This window comes from Leopardus geoffroyi, chromosome D1 (genome assembly GCF_018350155.1).
Source record: "Leopardus geoffroyi isolate Oge1 chromosome D1, O.geoffroyi_Oge1_pat1.0, whole genome shotgun sequence".
NCBI classification, from domain to species: Eukaryota; Metazoa; Chordata; class Mammalia; order Carnivora; family Felidae; genus Leopardus; species Leopardus geoffroyi.
Window position 1 is genome coordinate 17178301 of NC_059329.1, and position 25042 is coordinate 17203342.

Here is a 25042-nt window from a genome sequence, read left to right on the forward strand (position 1 = left end):
TGACAATAAATTATATTTAATATGAAAAAATCCACACTTTCCCGTTGGACTCCAAAGCCCTTTATTACCGTGTATGTTTCTTTGCGCCAAAGACCCAAAGAGAAGGTGACGATTTGGATCCTGGTATTGACCCCTTCAGGTTGTCCTCTCCATTCCCACCGACCAAGCAGCCACCTGGATGACCCAAATTTCAGGGCCAATCGTTTTGGATGCTATTAACTGCTCCCTTCTTCTGAAAGCTTTATCCATCCAGGTTAGATTTGGGAGGTTTTAACCCAACTGAGGATGTGACACAGGTGATTGGACGGGCAAGTGTGGAGTTCAGGGAGGACTTGGGGCTGGAGGTGTCACTCCCTGCTGAAAACACTTTCATGGATCCCCTTTGCCCAAAGGCCAGAGTCTACCCTGGGAGGGGCCGGGAGAGGGGTCCTCTCAGCCCAGGCTGGGGAAGTTGGAAAAGTCAGGGCATCAAGCACAAAGCCTGGGGCCAAGTAGGAAGCAAAGTCCAAACTCAAAGAAAGGAGTTCAAAGAGCTTATCGACATCCAAGGGGCCAAAAGCAAGCTTGACGTTAATCCTTATCTGTCTAGTGGTTTCAGCTCAGTCTTTAGTCCTTCTGAAGCCTTTCCCACGTCTCTGAGTAGTTAGTCTCTCTGTTACAAGCCCCTATAGCACCGGGCAGGTAGCTCCCCTTCGTAGCTATCCTAACTCACATTTGATATTTACATTTCATATTTGTAATTTAAACAGGTCATTGAGATTACACGTGATAGTTGCGATTTACACGGATGCATTTGCTGGTGGGATCAATGTTTGTCTCTTAGACTAAAAGCTATGTGAGGGCAAGTGTGGCTTCTGTCTCGCTTTCTGCTGTGATGAGAGAATGGGAGATTCATGAGTGTCCAGAGGGATCCCAGAGGCAGCGGGACAGGCGTGCAGAGCGGTTGAGGTCAAGGGCAATTGCCAGGAACATACGTTGTGGTCCAAGACTGGTTTCTGTGGGTTCACCGAGGTGGGACGTGTGGGTGGGGCCCCAGGGGTGTGCTGATTTCAGGATTTTTGCTGGCTTGGCTCCTTCCTGCCCTGATGCCTCATTTCTCCCAACTTCCACCTCTGTCTCCATCTTTACAGTTCTAGGGCGCTGCTTGAAGCTCCCATATATTTGCAGTGTGATACCCTGAACCTATCTTTATTCATGTTCTTCCCTGTTAATCTTCTGTTCTTAACCATGGCAAATCATTGTTTATCTTCCCAAACTAAACTCAGAGGTCTCCTTCTCCAGACGGGCTTTCAAAACCTCCCAGACTTTCACGCTTTCTTCTGCTCCACACTGTTCGGGGTCATTATGTGTAAACTAACCAGCGGCTCTGTGAAGGCAGGAGCCGTGACCCCGTCTTCACTCCGCTCCCCGGCGCCTAGCACGTAGTAGGCGCTTCACAAGCAAGCAAACGCGTGAGTGAATGAATGGCAATCTAACCCAGATTTTTGGAAACCGTATGGAGCATGAACAGCCTGTCTCATTACTCGTAGTTGTTACACCGTAGGTCCTGATTTTTCTCCTGAAAATTGAGCTTGCTGTAAAAATCGCGCACTATTTCCCAACCTAAGGTCTTTGGACCCCCAGGGAAAGTCATAATAAAAGATTCTGAGAGCTTCTGTCAATGTCTCAAATAGCCCAACAGAAATCATACTGTTATCTGCACTCTGGCCGCACAGCCTACCTAAAACATCGGGTTTCTCTGCTTTTAACCGGGATTGTGTCAACTCAGTGTGCTAACAGTGGTTATCTCCTGCTACTCGAGACATTCGATTGGCTGGGGATGACATCATAGGAGTCCCTGGGGTCTGTGGAGGGAAAAACAATAAAGGAGATCCTGGGAAGTTAAGAGGTTGGAACCACGGCAGGGAGGACGGGGCTCTGGGCTCACAGAATTAGGAGACACGGGAGTTGGCCATGGCTCTGGTTGAACAAGCCACCCCTCTTCTCTGGGCCCCCCATCTCCTTGTCTGGAAAGTGGGAACACTCATATCTGCCTTGAAGGTCAAATAAGGGCCTCCAAAAGGAGGAGTGCTAGAGGAAGAGCTGGATTGTGCCCAGCCTAGGAGGTCCCCAGGAGACCACAGGCAGAGGGAGACAGGAAGTGCTTCCTGGGGTACAGAGAAGGGTGGGACGTCAGGCTGGTGTCAGATGGTAAAGGGCTGTGAAGCCATGCTAAGGGGGATGGACTGTGTGGTGCTTCGCGGAAAATTCCAGCACTGGTATTGGCCCTCCATTATGATGGATGTTGTGGATCCCAATGCTTCCCTCTGCTTCTCAGGCAGCAGTCTGGACTCAGAATCCGCCCCAGCCCACCTCTGTCAGTATCGACTTCAGAGGGACACTCGGTGCTGCCACTCCCCCCCACTCCCACTCCCAGTTGTCTTCTGAAAACACTTCCTGCCTGGAGACCAATGAACAAGCTGCCTTCCGGGGCAAGTTCCGTCTTCCCGGAGTCCCAACTCAGAACGCGTTCATGTGTTCTCCGTGCTCGTATACACACTTTGGACCCTCTTCTTACTATTTACTCTTTCTCATTTTTGGATGATTTCCTTTCTTGCCCAGACTGAGCAGGATTGCACATCGCCTGACCTTGGATCTCCAGCCCTGGATGCTGAGCCCGGCAGCCACGGCCGGGGCCCATTAAATGTTGTTGACCATGGGAGGAAAAGGTCTTGTGTGGCCAAATGTGATGCCCCGTTTGATCCTGGCCTGCTATTACTGTGTATGTACCGAGCGCCATACCCCCCTCCCGGGCCCCATTCCTCCTTCGTGTGTTCTCAGTATCTATAGTGACAGAAGTTGAGACGGTGCCCACAGGGCTCCTCGGAGAAGTTTCCATGAAAACGTCAAAAGATATCTCCGGTGAGGACAACACGGAAGCCAGTCCAGAAATTAATTTCTGCCACGAAAATTTCCCAAAAAGGCGATGGTGTCAGAGATACCGTTCAGCCCTGTTTTGTACCTGGCCGATTGCCAGAAAGAGAAAGTCCTTCTGGAGGGCCCCCTCCTGTTCTCTGAGCCCTTGTCCTACTAGAGGCCCCCAAATTGCTCTCCCTTCTCCACCTGGATTGGAGGAAAGCCCGCAGAGACATGGCTAGCTCCTTTGCAGGGGTAGAGCCAACTGAAGGAGTGTGTTTTATGCTGGTGACCTCAGGACATTGGGACCCGCTTTAGGACGGTCTGATGGTGGCAGTGCCACACATCTTTAGGGCCAGGGAGCACCCGATAGCTACTTTTTTCTCCCACGGCTCCTCCAAGTCACCACGCCAGAAAAAAATCCTTGCCTCTGTCACAGGCCGCCCCTGTAAATAAATCGGAAGATAAAAGGCGCCTTTTGCTTTTCAAACGGTGACAGGCGCATCCTGGTAAATTGCCTCCACGCTTTTTTAATAGAAGTAAAAAGGTTTGGGTGGATTGTGTCGCCTAATACAGAGGCACTTTTCTCTCATTTGAGCGGCCGCGGATGGGATAACAAACACATTTTTATCTCGGTCTCTAAACAAAATGCAAAGAACCCGGAGTCAGACAAACGTTCCTTTATGGTGTATCGAGGAAAAAGCCGGGAGTGGGTGGGAACCTCTTGGTGACAAACCCCACAGGAACTGGCCGCTCAAGTTTGGGGACTGGTTCCCCCAAATAGCAGGCAGCCTTCTCTTGGGCTGGAAGTGGCTGCTTCCTGGGTGCAGAGACACGCTTCTGTATTCCCCCCTCGCTTTACTTACCTACAAGATAGAAGTAAGGTTCCCGATTACCAGATTTGTCGGGAAAGCTCGGGCCCAGTTCAGCCGCGTGGAAAGTGTTTTGTCAGCACCAGCCAAAGCCCATCCTGGTTTTGCATTCGAATGTCCACCACCACCCAGGTACATGTTCCTCCCAAGAAGCGGTAAGGCACCCCCTCCATAAGGAGGAAGGTGGGGGGAAGGGTCTCCGCGGCCTTGCTGGACGCCCCCCCCCCATGCTGGCTGGCCACTGGGGCCCCCGCACATCCACGGAGTCCTTCCTAAGGATGTGGATTCCCTGGCAACTCCTTCCATCAACCCCTCCTCTGGGCCGCTGCTTTGCAGCTGTCATGCTTACCCAGACATTGGTCTTTCCTCCAAAAGTGGGAGGAAGAGAGCAAGCTTCAAGCTGTGGATGCTCTTATCCTGGCCCGGCCGCTGGTCAGGGACTGAAGGTGCCTGTGTCCCCCCAGATTCATATGTTGAAGCCCTAACGGCCAATGTGATGGTATTTGGAGATGAGATCTTTGGGGGATAATAGGATTAGATGAGGTAATGAGGGGGGACCCCATGATGGGAATTATCCCCTCTCCCTCCGTCATGTAGGTGCATAGCAAGATGGCCGCCACCTACAAATCCAGAGAAGAGACCTCAGAAGGAAACTACCTTGCTGACATCTTCGTCTTGCACTTTCTGGCCTCCAGACCTATGAGAGTAAGTTTCTGTTGTTCAAGCTACTCCGTCTATGGTGTTTTATGAGGGCAGCCTGAGCTAAGTGCTCTTGGAATGATTGTGGGTGAATGAATGCGTGGTCCCAAGAAGTTGGGCCCTCACACACTTGGGGTGAGTAGTGAAGCCGACTAAGGTGCTTGGGAAGAAAGGTACGGTCGAAACTCTGAAGCTGAGAACGACGCCCCGCCCCATGGCCGCCCTGCCACCCAGGGAAAGGCTTTGAGCAACTGCTGTGTGACCCTTAGCTTCTCAGCCACCTCAAGCGTATAAAACAAGGATGCAGAGAGATTGGCGGGGCTGCTGGGAGGCTTTCTCTGGAGTGACCTGTCCGTGGGCTGTGTCCCACCTGTCCCCACAGGAGAGGGACTTCCCACCTACCCAAATGAAGGGACACGAAGAATGCCCCTCAAGAGCTTGGCCAAGGCCTGGGAAGGTCTAAAGGTGTGAGGCTCTGGCCGGCCGGGCGTGAGGATGCTGGGCAGAGAGGGACACGGTGGCCTCAAACTGCCTCCTCCCAGAGGCTGGTGGGGCACAGAGAGAGACCCTACTTCCTCTGGGCCGGTGGCGGCCAGGCAGAGGGATGCTGGGAACTTTGAAGCCTTTGTTCCTGCCGCAGGACTGGAGGAGGTGGGGGCCAAAAGCCACCAGTAGAGGAAGCGTCACCCACATGGAGGGAATCACAAGCGAGAGAACACGCATGAGTCCCTGACGAGAGAGAGACTTAGCATTTGGAACACGCTAGGTCCAGAGGGCATGGATGCCGTAATACCGTCTTACAAGTCAAGTGAGACCGTCCCTGGCCTTTCTTCCTCCTCCCCCACTGCCCCGTCTGCACCCTAGCTGGCGTTGAGCGGATTCCCAACAGCAGACACGGGTGGAGGGAGAGCAGAGTGAGAACACAGTGAGAAACCTGGCGACCCCCGTGCCCCTCCCCCCACCTTCAGATTTCCAAGCTGGTGGATGGGAGTCTCAGGTAGGATACGAGCAGAAGCTATGAGGTTTTCCTGAGAGATCCTCCAGTGGTCAGGAAAGATGGAGCTTGAGGGGGCTGCGGAGAAAAAGGACAGAATGAAGTTGCTTCTGGCTGCACCTAGCAAATCCAGTGCCCCTGCCCTGGGGGGACGATTGTACTGTGTTCTGCCTGTACGACGGGGGCCGGGGGAAGCCTAAGAACGCGCTACCCTGAGGGGGCAGGAGTGAGGGAGAGCTCACGGCAGCTCCTGGAGGGGCACACTGAGTGTCGTGGCCTGCAAACATCTGACGGTGCCTTATCTGGCCTGACTCCGACTTCAGCAAGAGAGGGCAGGGGGGGTCCCCGAGATTTCTTCCCGATCAAGGCACAGCACATTTTTAACCTGCTTAGGAGATAAGTCAGGCACAGCAAGAGAGTTTAGAGGAAGCGAGGGCACATCCGTGTAGGCTGTTTCTTTACACGATCCTCGGCCTGGGGTCCCAGCATGAAGTGGGTCCAAATAAGAGGGGCAGATCAGTCTCTGAGTTATGGGAGATCAGTTTGGGAGATGAGTCTCTGAGTTATGACTTTATTATTTTATTTTTTAATTCTCACTGTTCGATTTTTTTTTTCCCCAATGCTCATCATTCCTGGACCATCCAGACACTTGGTTGTCTTTCCATTTACATATGGAAAGACATCCCCCCCCCCCCCCACCCCGTCCCCAGCTCGGTCTAAACTCAAAAGAAATGATCTTTGAATTAGCCAAGTTCCCAGGTTCTGTGTGCGGCTCGCCTCTTGAAATCGAGAACGTGTAAGGTCTATTTTCCTGGGTCACTTTAACCCCTTCCAGGCCATCCCTCCCTAGAATTCTTCCCTATGATGAGGACACTCTTGGAGAGAGAAGGAAAATAAACACAGAGAGGGCTCTGGCAGCAGGCTGGCTGTGCGCTGAAATGGAAATGTGTTTACGGTGTGAGGAACAAAAACGATTTTGGGCAGTGAGGTTGACAAAAAGAGATAAAGGGGATTTGGTTAGAAGCGAGAGTTAAATGATAGTAAAGGTCTAGAGACGCTGTGATCAATAAATATGAAGTTCAACCTCATTGCTTTTTTGCAGCCGAGAAGGGCCGAGCCCTGCCTGCCTCCTACCACCAGGCCTCTGGCTGCAGACTGTGCTGGTGGCTTCAGTTGACGAGGGCCTCGGACCCTGAACTTGAAATTCAGTACGTCGGGCCAGAGCTCTTGCTGAGGCAAAGGAGAGTGCACACTGCCTTCCTGCCATTCCGGCGGGGCGTGCATATGAGATGGGCACTTCTGTCGTGATCCGGGGCTGCCTGGAGCCAGCCCAGGGCTTCCTATGGGGGTACTATGTAGAGAATCCCAAGTTCCATTGGACAAGGTGTTTTCAGGACAGAGTAGTTTAGCCCAAAGGAGAGACCGGTTTGTTGTCAATACAAAATTCAGAGCCCCCATCCACTTGCCTTATGAACAACGGGTATGTATGTGCTTTGGAGAAAAAGGAAGTGAGGGATTCTCTGGAATTATCTTCAGGCTGTGAGAGTCAAGTAAGGCCAGATGCCTACCCCTTTCCCACCATTTGATGAGTCCGAGGTCATATAAGTGGGATGAAAGTATTGGTCTCTGTCTAGATCACCAAGACAGGACTCTGAACTTGGGTGCCTGGATGCCTAGATGACCCCATGGGGGCTCTTCAAGAGTGCCTGCAAGCCTCTTATTGAGAAAGTTGCACATTTTTAACGTGTTTTCTGAAGTTTGCCATTTTCTTTCGACCCTCAAAGAGGCTTGGGCTCCCCCAAAGGGAGAAAAACCACTGGCCTGTCAAGTTCTGTAATACCTACAAAGACACTCTGTTGTATATGACTATATAGACCAACAGAGCTTTGAACGTTGAGGGAGTGAAAAACAGGGGCGAGTTTTGATATATTACTTCTTTAAAGTGGGGGAGAATGCTCTGGAGAGGCTTTCCTCCCATCCGTCTGTCCACCCATCCAATCCCCATCAACGAGGGTCTAATACGTGTCACCACGGTGTTAAGTATGGAAGTTCTAGACATAAATGGCCAATGTGGAGGGGAGATAGATAGGCGACGTAAAACGAAATACTATGAAGTTCTTTCTAGAACTGATGCCTTTCACGCTATAAGTGGAGGTATATTGTGGGGAGGCAGAGAACTCTGGTGGGCTTCGTAGAGGCTACGATACTCGAGCCGGGTCTGAAAGGATACGTCAAGGTGATAGAATCTTTTATCTCGGGTATCTTTAAGTAGAGGTGCCCTCCCGGCCAAAGGCGGGAGCCGGAGAGCAGGACTTTCCATACGGCAGACCGTGCAGGGGGCGCCTGGGGACGTGCACATGCTGTTGGCCGTGTGTTTTGTGTGCCTCCTGGGGAGCAGGCAGCGGAGGAGGGATGGAGAAAGCAGAGGGGCTCTGTGCTCAGCATTGTCTGGCCTCCTGTTTTGCTTGGTCCCAGGCCGAGAGAGAGGTGATCGACATGTCTTTTGGAGGAGAGACACAGGCCAATAAATGGAGTGGAGAAGAGCCGGAGACCGTTTGGGCAGGATACCGCTTCCGCATCTCGGTCCCTGGCTGCATCTTGAGAGACAGGGGGCCGTGACCAGGCTGGCCGATAGACTGGGAGAGGCCAGCAGTGATTTTTTTTCCCTCCCCCTCCCTCTCCGTCTGCCCTCCCAGCAGGCCCGGGAGTACGGGACGGGGCATCGGGGTGGTCGGCTCCTCCTCGAGGACCACGTGTGAACGAAGGCCTGGGTCCAAGGAGGAGCGAGGGGCAAAGCGTTACTAAACGCCCACTCTCTCTGGTGTGGTTTGAAAGACTTTTCCCAGCTGGCTTCTGGGAAGCCCACCCCGTGCTAATACAAGGTAGAGCCGGGAAAGTCCAACTCAGCCCATACCGGGCTTGGGGCCACGGGAACTGCGAGCCGCCCGGAGGCGGGGCTGCCTTAGCGGTTTGCTAACAGGTGTACGGATGAGAATTGGAGAGAACGAAGACTTAACTCGCAGGGATTCAACCAGGGGCCATTGCTCCCCATTCCCACCCCCCAACTCCCCGCAGCGTCCAGCTCTGGTGAGCACACGCAGAGGGTGAGAAGGCAGGAGGAGGGAATGAAGACCCAGCTCTGTTCCTTGCGCCAATGGAGGGGAGAAACAGGTGTTTGGAAGGACAGACAGCCCCTAAACCTGGAGTTAGAGTAGTTTTCACACTTAGAAATACATTTTTAGGGGCGCCTGGGTGGCTCAGTCGGTTAAGTGTCCGACTTCGGCTCAGGTCATGATCTCGCGGTCCGTGGGTTCGAGCCCCACGTCGGGCTCTGTGCTGACAGCTCGGACCCTGGAGCCTGCTTCCGATTCTGTGTCTCCCTCTCTCTCTGCCCCTGCCCTGCTTGTGCCCTCTCTCTCTCTCTCCTTCTCTCAAAAATAAATACATAAACATCTTTTAAAAAATATTTTTGGGGGTGCCTGGGCGGCTCAGTCAGTTAAGCATCCCACTTCGGCTCAGGCCATGATCTCACGGTCTGTGAGTTCGAGCCCCACGTCGGGCTCTGGGCTGACCACTCGGAGCCCGGAGCCTGCTTCGGATTCTGTGTCTCCCTCTCTCTCTGCCCCACCCCCGCTCACGCTCTGTCTCTTTCTCTCTCTCTCTCAAAAATAAATAAACATTAAAAAATATATTTTTATAATGTCCAGTCGTCTTCATTTCCATTTAATCCTACCAAGAGCCCCACGAGGCGGGTGTTTATATTAGCCCTCTTGGAAACCCAGCCCAGATGGAAACACTGAGGCACGGAGAGCGGTTTGACTTTGGTTGTGTAGCTGCCAAGAAGCGAGACACAATTCAGACTTGGAAGTCTTCTGGCTGCAAGGCCCCTGGGCTTTGCAGCCAAACCTGCCTGGCCGTTCGGAGCTTCTGGGAAACCATAGCCTTCCCCCGTTTCCCCAGAAGCCTTGGTAGACAGGAGCTGGAAACCTGTCCTTCCTTCATCTGAGGGATAGAACCAGAGTGGGCGAGCCAGGATGTGCATATAGTGGGCCCTCGGCAAATGCAGGGAGGAACAATGAAATGTTCACATTTCTTTTTAATTATGCAGTGATACATGTAGTTACATTTAAAAATCCACATAGTACAGATAAAACCTAAGTGCTCCCTCCCTGACCCCTCCCCCCCACCATCCGCCCCCGACACTCCCAGGTCATCGGGAGACTGGTGTGCATCTTTACAGACTGGCTTCGGTGCTTGTCACATATACGCACAAATAGAAACATGTTGGGTCTTCTGTTTTTTGCAGAGATGGTAAAATGTGGTATCACGGTTTGCAATTTGCTCTTTTCACTTTTTTGCTTAACCATATGCCTTGGACAGATTTCAATCTCACTACCTATAGAACTAGTCATTTTTTAACAGCTAAATGAAATTACATTATATATGTATACATTGTATATAAGTATTTATGTGTCTATTATTTAACTCTCTTCCTCTCTTTTTAAAAACATTTTTTTTTTAATGTGCATTTTTGAGAAAGAGACAGAAACAGCACAAGCAGAGGAGGGGACAGAGACAGGGGGGCACAGAATCCGAAGCAGGCTCCAGGCTCTGAGCTGTCAGCACACAGCCCGACGCAGGGCTCAAACTCACGGACCGTGAGATCATGACCTGAGCTGAAGTCAGACGCTTCACCAACTGAGCCACCCAGGAGTCCCAACTCTCTTCCTCTCTCGGACATTTGGGTCACATGTTTTTTCACTGTTAGAAACAACGTAACAGCAACAACAACAACAACAACAGAAAACAACGTAGCAAAGCACATCTTTGTCCATGCTCTTCCATTTACATGAATGAGGAATTCTCTAGAAGTAAAATTCCTGGTAGGAAGGTAAGTGCATACTTAATTTGAGTAAATACTCTTTGCCAATTTACACTCCTGACAGCAGTGTGTCAAACTTATGTCCCCACACCCGCTTGAACGCTCGATGTTATTAATATTACGCTTTTTGCCAAAAGAAAATATTTGAGTTGATTTGAATTTCCCCGATTTCTAATAAACATTTTTCATATGTTCGCTGCTTATGTATCTTTCCTTTTCTATGAATTACTTGCTCTTAGTTTTTGCTTATTCTTATCATTTTTGTGGAAGCTCTTTATACATCCTGGGTATTAATTCACATCTGTTATGCATATTTCACATATTTTTCCCAGTCTGTCAATTACCTTTTAACTTTATGGGTTTTTTTTTTTCTTTGCCAGTCAAAAAATTCGTTTTGACGCAATTTATCAATTTCTTTCGTTTATGGTTTTGGTTTTATTGCGTCTTCCCTAAGAAGGTCTTCCGTACCCCAAGGTTATATTTTTTCTCATTTTTTTTCTAATGTTTGTATCATATTCCCCTTGCTTATGAAGCTTAGTCAACTTGAAATGTGTTGTTTGGTTATGGTGGAAAGTAGGTTCTAACTTTATTTCTTCCAAATCGATAGCTTCCATGGCCATTATTTCCGCTTCCCCTAGATTTTCATTTCGGCATCTATCCCAGCCCTGTGTGTCCCCCGGGCTTTGGGGCTGGGCCTCATTAGTTTAGGGGTAATCCCATACACCTTGCCTAAACATCCGAGCATGGCACCACGACGGTCATGGTGATTAGTTCGGGACCAGCGGTACGACCCAGTTAAGGTGAGGGAAGTTTACCGAGGGCACCTGGGCGAAATATTTCGCTCACTTCCCCCCTGGAAGGGGGAAATAAACAAAAACTCTTCTTCCTTTGGACATCATGCTTTGTGACGACGGATCGAGGTGTTTCTATGGCTCTTTGGCCATCAGCAGAGAGGTCAGCTTGAGGGTGAGGCCACCTGTAGAAATGGGCCTGGCTATGAACTATGAACAAAGAATGGAGTCAGGGCCAGCGGCTTGGGCCAACCTCAAGGCCTTACTACCACCTTACCCACCTCTGGGCTTCCCTACGCAAGCAATATGCTTCCTTACTATTTAAGACTAGTTGAGTCAAGTTCTCTGTGAAGGGCAGTAGGCGGTCGCTTGATACAAGCCGTTGCTCCAGGACCACCCGTGACTTATCAGTCTACCCTGTAATCATTAGTTCTGTCATCATGCACTCCTGGGCGTGCACGAACTGTGTATTATCTGTCCATTCTCAGGCTGACATCTTGTTGTTCTCAGGACCGTGGCTGATGTAATTATCACATATTTTGTGTTTCGTACTGGTAGGCGAGATGCCTGTTGCTCGTACTTCTTTTTCAGCAATTGCCTGGCTCTTCTTGTTCTCCTCTAGATGGATTTAAATTAAGTTGATCAAGTTCTATAGAACTCTGTTGGGATTTTGACAGGAGTGGCTTTGAATTTGGGGAGAATCATCATCTATACCATACTGAGACTTCCCAGCCAGGAACAGTAGAGGCCTCTCCGTTTCTGTAGACCCTTTTCGGTGATACTCATTAGAGTTTTATAGTTTTTTCCATAAACGCCTTGCTCATAGCTTACTGGATTCATTCCATTTGTTGTTGTCATTGTTTGTTTTGTGTTTTTATTTTGCATCTCTCTCTCTCTCTCTCTTTTAAAGTGGTGGCATGGAGGGAAGCTTTGGGTTTTAGTGGTTGTTCAAGACACTCAACCATCGCGCTGGAATCTTATTATCTGACAGTGTGCCATTTCGTTCTTTTGGATTTCCTAGGTAGATAATCATATTATCTGAAAATAACATTTTCCTTTCATCCTTCTTTTGTTTATTTCCCATACTTCTTGTTCTTCCCTTGATGCGTCTCCAGAATCTTGTTTGAACAGAACGGGCACCGATGTATTCTTTCCAGGCAAAATGGAGATGTTTCTAATGGTTTGGGGAAGCTCTGGAATTAAGGAAGCTTAATTTTCTTCCTGATTGAGGTGTTTTATTTTTTCTCTTTTAAATGAAGAAAATATAGAGAATTATCAAATGCTTTTTTGGTGTGTACCAAGACAACCACACAGATTTTCCTTTATCATACAGTGAACTATATTAACACATTTCATGATGTTGCATCAGCCTCTATTACTAGGATCCACCCAAATTGGTTATGAGATACCATTCTGTCACTCATTGCTCAAAAGATTTTATTTTGGATTGGGGCAGCAATATTCAAAAGTGAGATACGAGTCCTTAGTTTTTCCTTGTTGGTTGTTGTGCTCTCCTTATCTGGTTCTAATATGTCATGGGACACTGCTTCTCAGTCCCTTCTGCTGGATCCTAACTTGGCAATGCTCTGGGGCTCAGGCTTTAGTCCACCTGACTTCTCCTTCCTCACCTGCTCCCTCCAGACCTGTGGCTTTAATATCATCTATATGCTGGCAGCTCCCAGATGTACAACTCTGGCCCAGCCTTGCCCATTTCTAGACCCATACCAGTAACATTCCTATCCACTTCACACGCCCAGAACAGAATCCGTAATTCCCCCTCTGAAAGATGCCCCACCCACAACCCTTCCCAACTGCAAAGGGCAGCACCATCCTCTGGTTTCTCAGACCCAAACCTTTGGAATCCATCTCGACTTCTCTTCGTCTTTCATACCTCACATCCAATCCCTCAACAAACCCTTTGGCTTTGCCACTTCCTGAACGCTCCCCATTGTCTCCAGCCAGTCCAAACGATCGTCTCGTATCTAGATTATTGCAGTAGCTTCTAACAGTTCTCCCCACGTCCACTTTTGCTCTCCTTCTATGACACGGCACAGTGGTCCCTAACCCCTCCATCCCGGTCACTCTTCCATCCATGCTGATCTCCATGCTTTTTCTCCACCGTGCCCAATATGCTTCAGCCCCAGGGTTTTTGCACCTGTTGCTTCCTCTCCCTGGATCACCATATGTCTTTCTTCCTTATTTCCTTCAGCCCTCTGTTCAAACGATTCCTTATCCTGAGGATTTCTGCAACCACCCTACAAATCATAGCAACTCTCCCTTCCAGCACTCCCTACGTGCCTCATCCTGCGTATTTTTGCCCCATAGCACTTACCTCCATTTGACATACTATGTATGCATTTGTTCGTCCATGGTCTGTCTCCCCCACATGGAATGTAATCTCTGCAAAAGCAGAGACTCGTCTGTTTTGTTTGCTGCTGTGTCCTCAGCACCAGGAATAATACCTACACATAATAGTTTGTCTCCTAAACATGGGTTGAAGTAAAGAACGATTTTTCTTTTGCATTTGCGGGTTGACTTTAATGTCAGAGAATTCTACACTTCTATCCTTGAAAAATATTTATAACGAAAGCAGGGACAGAATCATAGAATCATGCTTTTCTTTTCTTTTCTTTCTTTTTTTCTTTTAAGCTGAAGCCCAGAGAGCCTAAGGGATTTCTCAAGGTCGGGAGCCAGTTGATGGTCGAGTTGGGGTTGGATCTGTACCTTGTGGAGACCTGAGGGACTCCCAGAGTATCAGGAGCTGGGGGGCTGTCAGGGGCTGGAAGCACGGATCAGGTGAGATGAGAAAACCTTGATCTGTCCTCCCTCACCTGCTGTCCTACTTTCTTAGAGATAAGACATTAGACAAGCCATTAGAGAGAGCATGGGGGTAGGCTCCAGCTTTGAAATCAGTTGTTGACTCTGGCCGCTTGTAAATGGGCGTGTTCCTATCTCTTGTGTGCTGACCACCTGCCGTGGGCCTCCCTGGGCCCTTCTCCACCCTTCCTCACCCTGCTCTGGCCCACCCCACCCCCACTGGCACAGCACCAGTGAGCTTCCTCGCTCTCTGGCCCCTGGTTGCTCTCTGATGGGTGGTAACTGCTTAATGTCGGAGGACAGGAGAACAGTAAGGTCGGGGATTTATTTCCCTAACTCCTTCCTTGCAGGACCCCCACCAGATGGCCGTGTCCCTTGATCAATGGCCACAGCTTCTATCGGGCAGCCCCCTCCCCACCGCCCTGAAAATTTCTCTCTTCCAGGGCCAGTAACTGTTCCTTCTGTGGTCCCTTCAGGGCCAGGGGAGGTGAGGGACCCTGCTGTTGCCAGTCTAGGGACACTGCAGTCTCCTTGGTTAGTTTCCTTAACCCTGCCCGCACCTCTGTAAACAGTTCCCAACTCTCTTCATAGTATGGAGACTGAGTGTGTCACCACCCCTGGGGTCCCCAACAGATGTTATGGCTCTAAGGACTCCCCCAGGTACTTAAGTGCCCGAGACAGGCCTTGGCACAAAGCAGAGAGCCTCCGAGGGACGGTTCCTCCTCTCCTCCTCTGGGTGAGCTGAAAGGGACCATTGAAAGGTATGGTGTGGGAGACGGGGCCACAGCGGGCAGATCCGGGCTCTGCATCGTGGTGTAAGCATCACAGGAGAGAGAGGACCACTTCCAGGGCAGCGTGAGAGGAGCTCGGGTCCCCTCTTCTGCCCTACCCGTGTCCTGCAGTCGGGCAGACTATGTGGTCTCAGGGACGGAGGTCCATGGTGAGGTGGCAGGGGAGGACAGAGGAGAGTGTAGGTACATTCTTGCAAGACTGCTTCTATCTTATAGCAAAATTTGCAGCTCCTTGGTCCCGCTGGCCTTCCCTAGGCCACCACCAGGCTGAGACACAGCTGCCCATCCCCATCCCGCCCCGCCCCCGCAGCAACCCAGCAGCCTCCGTCCATGCCCCAGCCTGGCAGCGGGAGACAGGGCTGTCAGACTGCATCACATCAGTGCTCGAGCTAGAACTCCAGCTGGCCCAAGTGACCTTGTAGGTTCTGAGGGGCACGGGCGGCGGGGCAGGAGATAAATATCCTGGCTGGATGTATAGCATCTTCCGGGCCGGAGGGAGGTGGGAGCCAGGCCTCCCTGGAACAGCAGCCCCTCCATCCTGCAGTCACTCTTTGGGATCTGTCCCTTCAGGGGCCTCACAGCAGGTCAGCGTCAGCCTAGGCTTCGGGGTGACTGTTCTGATTCTGGAGGCTACAAAGAATTCATTAACGAGGAAACATTTCTTGTTCGGGGTAAGGTAAGTTCACCTCCTCTTGGAGCCCACGTTCTCCAGTGCGTGGGCGGAGAATTGCCACAATTCGCTTCTGCCAAGCCCTTTGGTGTTTTCAATGCACGATCCCTCTGGAGCTTTACGACACCCCCACGAGACAGGACTACGTCGCCGTGTTTACCACCGTGGAGGAACCAGAAGCCCAGAGAAAGTTAAATGAACCGTCCAAGAGGCAGAGAGGAGACTCAAACCCACCTCGGCTGAGTCTGTAAACCGGATGGAGACTTTCCCCGCAGGTTCTTTTAAGTGAGGATAACACTCATCTGCCTTTCTCTTTCTCCTCCCTCTAGGTCGTCGGCTGTGGATAGCACGGGAACCAAAGTTAAGTCAAGAGTGTGGTTTAATCTCATCTGGATCAACTTCCTGGAAGAGGTGAGAGGAAGAAGGTACAGTTGAGACTAAGTCCGTCTGTAGATTGGGGGATTTTTTTTTTAAGTTTATTGATTTATTTCTGAAAGAGAGAGAGAGCACGGCCAGGCGAGGGGCAGAGAGAGAGGGAGAGAGAGAGAATCCCAAGCAGGCTCTGGGCTGTCAGCACAGAGCCCGGCGCGGGTCTAGAACTCACAAACCGCAAGATCGTGACCCGAGTCAAAACCAAGAGCCAGACACCTAACCGACTGAGCCACCCGGGTGCCCTGAATTGGGGATGTTGAAAAGGAACAGCCATTCTGAAGGTCGAAGGCCTGTGGTCACTGGCCATCCTGAGGGAGCCCTCCCCCAGCTTGCCTCTCCCTTGACACAGGCATGGTTTTCCTCCCCCCATCCCTTTGGTGTCTTGTCAGCAGAAGAGATTGCAGTCAGACTTTGGGGAGGATCTCCCTATCCTTCCACTGAGAACCCTCTTGGACACTTATATCTCCTTCCAAGGAGATCGCGCTGTGGACCAAGTCGCTGTTCCTTGCCTTTGTGTTTGGATCCACCCGTTCCACTCCTTTGTCTTTTGTTTTTGCTTTCCACCCCCCCCCCCCCAATTGTCGATAGGCTTCCCTGATGCAGAGCAATCACCCCATGGAGCATGGCCCCGAAGCTGAGGGCTGGAGCGAAAGCTGTGTTTGGGGGTGACAGTGACATAATCTCGAAAAAGCTCCATCTGTCATCTCTGGCCTTTTACTGTTGTAACAGCACTTATGGTCCCAGCCAACTGCTGAGGAATCTGTCTGTGGTTTAATTAGCCTATAACTCCAGCCTCCCCCACCATGCAAGAAAGCAATAAACAGCTTCCATCCTCTTTAGTGGGGCTGGGCAGACACAGCAGGGGGAGCCACATGAGGCTTGGGGCCAATGAGGTCTTGGAGGGCAAATGAAGGACTTCCGGACCTGCAGGGAATGACTCTCGACTTGTGCCTCCCCTCCCTGCTTGGGCCGTGGGAGACCAGTCAGCGTGCTCAAAGGAAACCTAAAAATGACAATGTAACAACCCCTCGTGCCCGTGGTGTTTTCCACTCCGCAAGAGCTTTCTCTGACACTTTCTCATCAGGTGCCACTCTGGACCTCAGTTTCTTCTTCTATGAAGTGAGGGCATTGGGCTCAATGATTCCTGAAGTCTTATCCCCCATCGGGACTTTCTGCGGGCTCCCTTATCCCAAAGATACCCCAGGGATGTGACTGGAACGGGTGTCATTAGGCTCATTTTATAGCTGAGAATTCCGAGGAGCAGTGAAGGGAAGTGATTTGCCCTCGGTCACTCAGGGAACCCCGGCAGAGCCGTGCCTGTCGCCTGGTGTGGTGGAAAGAGGAAGGAGAGACACCTTGGCCCTTAGCTCAAGGACATAGGAGGTAGAGGTGTGGTTGGAGGCCCCAAAGCTGTGCCTGGACCATCTTGAGGAGGGGTCTGCCCTGCAAGGGAGCGAGGTGGGGAGCTCCCCTGGGTCGGTGCGGGATATAACCAGGAATTTGTGCCTGAGAGCCTCCTTTAGAATGCCTGCTCCACAGGTGTGGTCTATCCAGTTCCCCACTATCCCTACAGCCTAGAACAGTGCCTGGCGTGTGGGAGATGCTCCAAAAATGCCGGTCAGCGAATGGATGAGTGGATGGGGCTGGTGATGCCAGCGATCCCCGTTCACAACGCCCTGCTCTCCTTGTGCAGGGCCCAGACAGCGGAGCCACGTGGGCACTACCCTGCAGAAGATACTGGGCCATACAGGATTCCGAGATCCGAGACAGTTCCCCCATTTTTCTGGCTGCATGTGAGCACCCCCTGACTCTCTTCCCTCACTTCCCCCAATGCCCTCGGAGTGATGGATGCTCTTCCGGGGAGGAAGGGTTCGATCTGGGTTTCCAATCTCCTCTGGATGCATCGCTGCCAAAATACAATACACAATTACGGGGACACGATACATCAGTGATCACTGGGGGAAAGAAACCCCGTGTGGACAGCAAAGCTAATGGCTGGTATCGAAACTTATGACTACAGTCAGCTCAGAACCCCTCTGGTTCTACGGCAGGAAGCCGGGAGTCGCCCTCGGGTAACACCCCCGTGCTCCTTCTCAAACCCCAGCCACACCCCGGGCCCATCCTCCCTCCTGTCCTTCCTTCCAGGCCCCAGAGCCTCAGAGCCTTCCCTTCCACTCTGGTGTGGCTACCACCACTCTATCCCTCGGGGTTCACTGCCTTCCAGCCTGACTGTGGCAGGAACACAGTCCCCCCACTTGCCCCTCTTCGCTGCCTTCCAAAGCCCCTTTCCTTCCAGGAGATCATCTGCTGGGTCATTTGGACAGCAGAGTAGAGGCGACCAAGATCCCACAAGACAAGAGACCTGCGTGCAGGTCCCCGCACGGATCCGAGGGCCACAGCTCCTGGACTCGACCCTGCTGGCCCCTGGCTTCCCTTTCACCCAGAGACCCAGACACCTGAAGTCACAACCAGGGAGGCCCAGAAAATTAAAACTAGAGCCCGCTCCAGAGCCCGTCTGTCTCAGGGGCTGGCCAGCTTCCGGATGGCCTCCTGCCTAGGCCACATATGTCTCAATAGGGTATATCCCCTTTCCTCCAGGGTTCTGGGACCTGGGGTTCATGGTCAGGATGTGTGGACCCCTGAAATTGCACCACAACTCGGGTGTGTGTGTGTGTCTGTACTTCTTCTGGAAAGAGCCTTCATCAGTTTCTCACAGAACAAAAACGTGTATCTCTATGAAGGTAAGCGTGAGGGTCGAGTGAGCATAGGGGCTGAGCTAGCTTCAGTGGTAAGGAGTTTTTAGTTATTCATTTATTTTTAATTTTTTAACATTTATTTATTTTAGAGAGAGAGAAAGCGACAGAGCGCGAGCAGGGAAGGGGCAGAGAGAGGAGACACAGAATCGGAAGCAGGCTCCAGGCTCCGAGCTGTCAGCCCACAGCCCGACGCGGGGCTCGAACTCACGAGCCGTGAGGTCATGACCTGAGCCGAAGTCGGCACTTCACCAACGGAGCCACCCAGGCGCCCCAGGAAGTAGGACTGTTGAAGAAATCTGTGTTACTGCTTTAAGCCTTGAACCACATTGTCTTGGCCTGTGGACGGATCCTCTTTTCTAGTCTGATAAACAGGTTGGTCCTTTGCACCCAGGTGCACGCACAGAATTAACCTGCCCCAGAGCATGGGTCACGATTCAGCCCTGGGACGATGAGGACACGAGCTAAATGCCACCAAAGTGGAGCCAAAGCCCCGTCGCAGCCCGCCCAACCCGAGCACTCAGCACGCAGTCGGTGAGCAGGCTGGACGCCCCCCGGAGGGAGCGCAGTCCTAGGCCAGGGTCCCTTGGAACCCACCCTCTTTCCCCAAACCTGCGGGCTTTCGGGGAGGCCTAGCTGAGCCCCACAGCTAGCCAGCCGGCGAGGACACGAGGCAAACCCGCCTGTTTGTTTATGAGAAGGCCTTCCGTCTCTGGATATTCCAGAAAGACAGCGCTGAGCTCACTTGTCTCGCTGAGAAGACAGAAAGGCCCGGAGACCAGGAAGCATCCTCGAGGTATGTTGATAAATACCACAGCTTTTCAGCCTGCTGAGACCGCATGATCTTTGTTGAATCACCTAATCTACTCGGCTAATTATGCCCATTTTCCCTTCTCTCTTTCTCTCTTACTCTCCCTTCCTCGTCACAATGTGGCACTTCAGAAACTCTCTCTCCGAGGAATTTCAAGGAGCCGGCTGGGTCTCTGTGGAGTACGCGGCATTATCTCATTACCATCTCGCCTGGTGATCGGATTCCGTTAGCTGACTCTCTTTATTAGCAGGCAAAGGCAAACTTATGAAATACCTTTAAACCTGGATTTCCTTAACAATATATCATTGGGGAACTGACAGCCCTCGTTCGCTTCCCTCTGCCAGAGAGAATTAAGATTGTTCCCAATTTAATCTCTTTTCCGCATCGGAGGCGGGCATTTGTGTTTCAGCCGAAAACTCGAGGTAGCGGCTCTGGGGGAGGAGGCTTTGGATGGTCACAGAGGAGCTTTGATAGGTGTCCCGCGTGCCGTGATGCAGACAGGACGGGGCTGGCCTTGGCTTTGGGGAGCCTGGGCAAGAAGTCTCCCGTTCTGCCCTTGGTAGGAGCGGTGGACACGCGTCCCTGCTGGGAAGAGATAAGAGAACAGATCTGTGAGTTACCATCGCTGTAGTGTCAGGGACAGGTGTTGGGGTGATGCCTAGGCTGTCACAGATACTGCTCACTGTAATGCCAGCTAATTCCGTGGCCTTCTGGCTTTCTAGAAGTCAGAGTCACCAGGCTGGCTCTTGATAGGGTTCTGGCTGAGTCGTGCCCTGGCTGTGTACCCACGGGTACGGTGCAAGTGATGCTGCTGTCCCGCTCAGATCCCCGTGGCTGGCCCGGTGCACTCACCCCCCAGCTGAGCATTGGCTGCTAAAACTCGCAGCTGTCCCCCTTCTCTAGAGAATGAGTCTTAGACGGAATGGGAGCCACCTGACCCCAGAGGGTAGGTAGTAACACCCTGCCCTAGTCACCTCGCCTTAAGCCATGAAACAATGACTAACTGACCCAGGGGCACAAAAGACCAGCCCCCTTGCCTTAAGGTGAGTCTGACCTTGAAGTATAATCCATGCTCCTGGGGTCCCCGGCTGAAGTCGATCCTAGCCCAGGCCTCGTTCCCTCACCTGCCTCTCCCGAGCGCGCTTTCCCTGGGCTCAGCCTGTCGTAAACGGTTGCATTTGGGCTGCTTGGGTTTTCTGGGCTCTGCTGGGCCTCTTCTGGAGTCAGACTGCGCGTGGCAGGGAGTTGCCATGGACGGTCAAGGGTGGCGGGACCACGCAGTGAAGCCGTGAGCAGTCAGGGAGGCAACCCCCCCCCCCCCCCACCGCCGGGGCACGTCCTGAGTACCCTCCCCCGGTAACAAGCAGGCATGGCTGGGAGTGCCTGGACCCATAGCCTGCCTGGCAGGGGCTGCCTGGGACGCTGTCCTCCCCCTCGCTGTGTTAGTGGAGCACATAAGCCGCCCTCCGAGGCAGCTCTGAACCATGGCCTCTTAGATCTGCACGGCCCCCGCCAGAGCCGTGGAGCCTGACCAGGGCGCGCCCGGCCAAGCACATCACATCCCTACAGGCGCTCTGCATGGAGATGTGGAAGGCTGCAGAGAAGAGGGGAGAAGAACTGTGTTGGAAAATCCTATTATCTAGCCAGGCCCCCATTGATAGCCCATGCATGAAACCAATTTACAAAGTGTGAGTCAAAGCTTCGTGGACCGCCTGTTCTCACGGGAGCCCAGCAATCACCCTGCCCACGGCCTCCGCACACAGAATGCCGGGCCGCCCTCCGTCCACGCTGGCTCGCTCTAGAGTTGTCAGTCAGCGCCCTGGGCTGACCACCCTCCCTCGCCACCCCCCCCCCCCACCCCCTCGGCTCCTGCTAATGTCGGGAGAATTTATTACTGTGGCAGAAGAGAAACACTTTGAGGAAAGCATGATGATTTTCCAATCTCCGCTTTGCTGGCGGCTTGAGCGAGCCCAAGTGCGAAGCTTCAGGCTGTGAGGGTTTTCCGAAGGTCATACTGTCTGTCCATCTTCTGTCACCGGATGCAGTTGCAATGGCACGGAGGCCCGGGTGGCGCCTGTAATCAGGGACAAGGCTCATAACCTCTCTGAGCCTCGGCTTCCTTCTCTGGAAAAGAGAATGCCCTTCTGAGCCGCGGTCAGGACCGCACGAGATGGTGCCCGGCACATAGTAGGTACTCAGATAAACATTTATTATCTTTCGCCTCCGCCAAAACAGGTCATACAAGGGGCCAGGGCAGGAAAGGCTACTGCTTTTCCTCGTAGAATATTCTGGTATGTCTGATATGTAACAGTCAAGAAGCTCTTTTATTTAGTAGGGGCGCCTGGGCGGCTCAGTCGGTTGAGCGTCTGATTATTGATCTCGGCTCGGGTCACGAGCTCACGGTTGGTGGGCTCGAGCCCCGCATGGGCTCTGTGCTGAGTGTGTGGAGCCTGCTTGGGATTCTGCCTCTCCTTCTCTCTGCCCCTCCCCGCTTATGTGCGCACGCGCGCGCTCTCTCTCTCCCTCTCTCAAATAGATAAACGTAAAACAAACAGAGGCTCTTTGATTTCGCCACGATGTCACCTGCTGAAAATTATTCTGGTCTCCAAAGAGACCACCGCTTCTCTGCTAACACCAGCATCGTACTGTGTGCCAGGCACTGTCCTAAGTATTCTATGCACATTAAACTACTTAAGTCTCGCCACAACACGTAGGTGTCGGAAAATGTTAACAGACAGACACTGTATCATGCTTATCCTAAATTCATTTAACGGATTCACGAGCTGTTCCCTTTCTCTGGGAGCAGGGTGGGAGGGTCTCTGCTCTGCCTCACCTTGAGAAGCTTCACCTGGAGAAGTGGACACACCATCCCTGCTTCCCTCTAATGGGGTCTAATGGGGTCAAAGATGACCCGTCTTTGACATTAGCCCCTTGCTAAAATGTCCTGGTAGAGTGGGGGGAGGGCCTCCGACACGGGCCAGGCCGATACATCTTGACTCCCTGCTCCAAGAGGGGGGGCTCTGTCCTCTAGGCCATTTTTACCCGACAGTCAAGAAGGCTCCTCTTCCCCAGTCTCCCACTCTAGGGGTCCTGTTCCTCAGTGAAGAGTATCCATCCCCCAGGGAGAGGGGCTCTGGTGCCTTCCCAGGGCAATAAGAATGTGCCTGTGGTCTTAATGCGGAGGATCCTGGAGCTTACGCAGAAGAACCCACTGATGAAACGTGCAGTCTCTAGATCCACATCAAAGCCAGGACCTCCAAGTCCTCATCTGTAAAATGGGCAGGAGAAAATACCAGTACTGTTAGGGGATTAGGAGGATTTAACGCATAAAATGCAGTATCTGGGACACAGGATAAATAAAGCTTGGCTATTACAGCGGCCAGACTCAAGATTACAAACCGCCTTTTTCTTGGCCGTTTGGGTCACCCAATTCATCCATTGGAAAGTTCACTTTTTTTGTTCATGTCCGTGTGAGACCTTTCTCTCCCAGCTTGGTCTACAAATCTGTGCCAAGCGAGCAGAGGAGGGCGGGAGGGAGGAGGGATCTGGAGAGGGGAGGCAGGCGTGGGTAAGGACAGGGGAGATGGCCTCGGAGCTAAGATATTTAGCGGCCTCCAGGTGACTCTGCGGAGAGCAGAGTGTGTTAGAAGCCTTTGCCAGCTGGCAACAAGCCAGGTCCTTTTGGCTAACTAGGCCATCTCTGATGGGGCTCCCGGGGCCCACCCTGCACAGCGCAAGTGCATGGCATCCTCTAGATGCAGGTACGTGACCCTTGTCCTAGGTGGCAGTTTGCAGGTTGTCCGTGCGGGACCCCTCCTGGCCCCTCCAGCCCCCCTCAGCTGCCTGGGAGGCGGAAGGAGTGGAGAGCCCCTGGGGACCAAAGAAGGAACGCGGCTGTCTGCAGGTTCCCAGCTCCACAATCTGCAGGACCAGATCTACCTGGGAAAACGGCCCTCTTCATAGAACACAGAGGCCCACGTCATCAAGGGATAACAGATTCTCCCCAAAGCGATCCTTCTGTGACCACAGGAGATCCCATCAGCCACTCAGCCTGGTGCTCTGCCCCCGGAGCTGGGCACCAACCTCTTTTCCTTCTGTCACAGGGTACTCTGTGAGTGGAACCCCACCACCACCCCCCCACCCCCAGTCAGAAAACTGGCATGGACCCGGCCGACCTTGTGAAAAGTTGCTGACCTGGACAGACACTGTGGGCCTCTTTGTAAGTGAGCCAGTCAGGCCTGGGGGGACTTCGGGGGACCACCGAGGGTCGTCAGAACCCTGTGAAATGTCGATCTGCTTTGAAAGGAGTTTTTCAGGCACCCGGACAAGCAGGCACCCACGCGTGGGGAGAGCAGACAAAGATGCAGGCCTCCATGGGAAGGCTAGCATGAGTCCTGCCTGCCTCCAGGCCTCCGCTCTGAGGAATGAGAAACGGCAGAGAGGTCACAGAGCCCATCCTCCCTTGCATAGCGTTGTGGCTCTTTCTGAGCTGAATTGAGAGTCAGAAAGCAGCTCAGAAGGAACTTCAGAGTCTCTCTGCCCGAGCAGGCCTCTCACGCGATGGCAGTGCCTATGGCACTGGCTGCGCGGGGGGAGGGGGGGGGCTTTAAAAACTACTGATGCCTGGGGCACCTGGGTGGCTTAGTCGGTTAAGCGTCTGACTTCGGCTCGGGTCATGATCTCGTGTTTTGTGAGTTCGAGCCCCGCATCAGGCTCTGTGCTAACAGCTCGGAGCCTGGAGCCTGCTTCAGATTCTGTGTCTCTCCATCTCTCAGCCCCTCCCCTGCTCATGCTCTGTGTCTCTCTGTCTCTCAATAATAAATAAACGTTAAAAAAAAAAATTCTAAAAAAAAAAAACTACTGATGCCTTGTCCCCGCCCTAGAAATTCTCATTTTAATGGGAACGGGGTGTGGCCTGGGCACTGAGATTTTTTTAAAGCCCCCTGGGCCATATTTAATGTACAGTCAAGTCTGAGAAGCACTGGGATCCACACACACATGAAGACAGCAAGGTTTTTGGATGCCGGCTTGGTAACAGAGTCTCATCTGTATGGTCTCAAGAGTTGTCCCCAACTTCCCCAAATAATGTTAGTATATATCGTACTTAACAAGGAAGTATTTTTTTTATAAGATTACTTTGTGGGATAGTGAGAAATTAAGCAAAGAATGAATGCCTCTCATTAATAACAGAGAATTAATTGTATAATAATGAAGTAGATAATTACACTCAACAGACATCTGTAGATTGTTGACATCTCAAGAGGGTGGGGTTAAACGTCGGGAGACAGGTGGTCTGAAGGAAATTACAAGCGCACATCCTTGAGGCCTTGAAAAAACAAGAGAGTTAGAAAAAAAAAAACTTTTTTCCGTAGAAAAAATTATGGATTCACAGGAAGTTACAAAAATGGGAGGCCCCAAGGGCCCTTCACCCAGCTTCCCTCAGCAGTCACATTTGGTATAACTCCATCCAATATAAAAACTAGGAAACTCACATTGATAAAATCCATAGACCTTATTAAAATCACAGATTTTTTTGGGGGGGGGGGGCGCCTGGGTGGCTCAGTCGGTTAAGCCTCCGACTTCGGCTCAGGTCATGATCTCACGCTCCGTGAGTTCGAGCCCCGCGTCGGGCTCT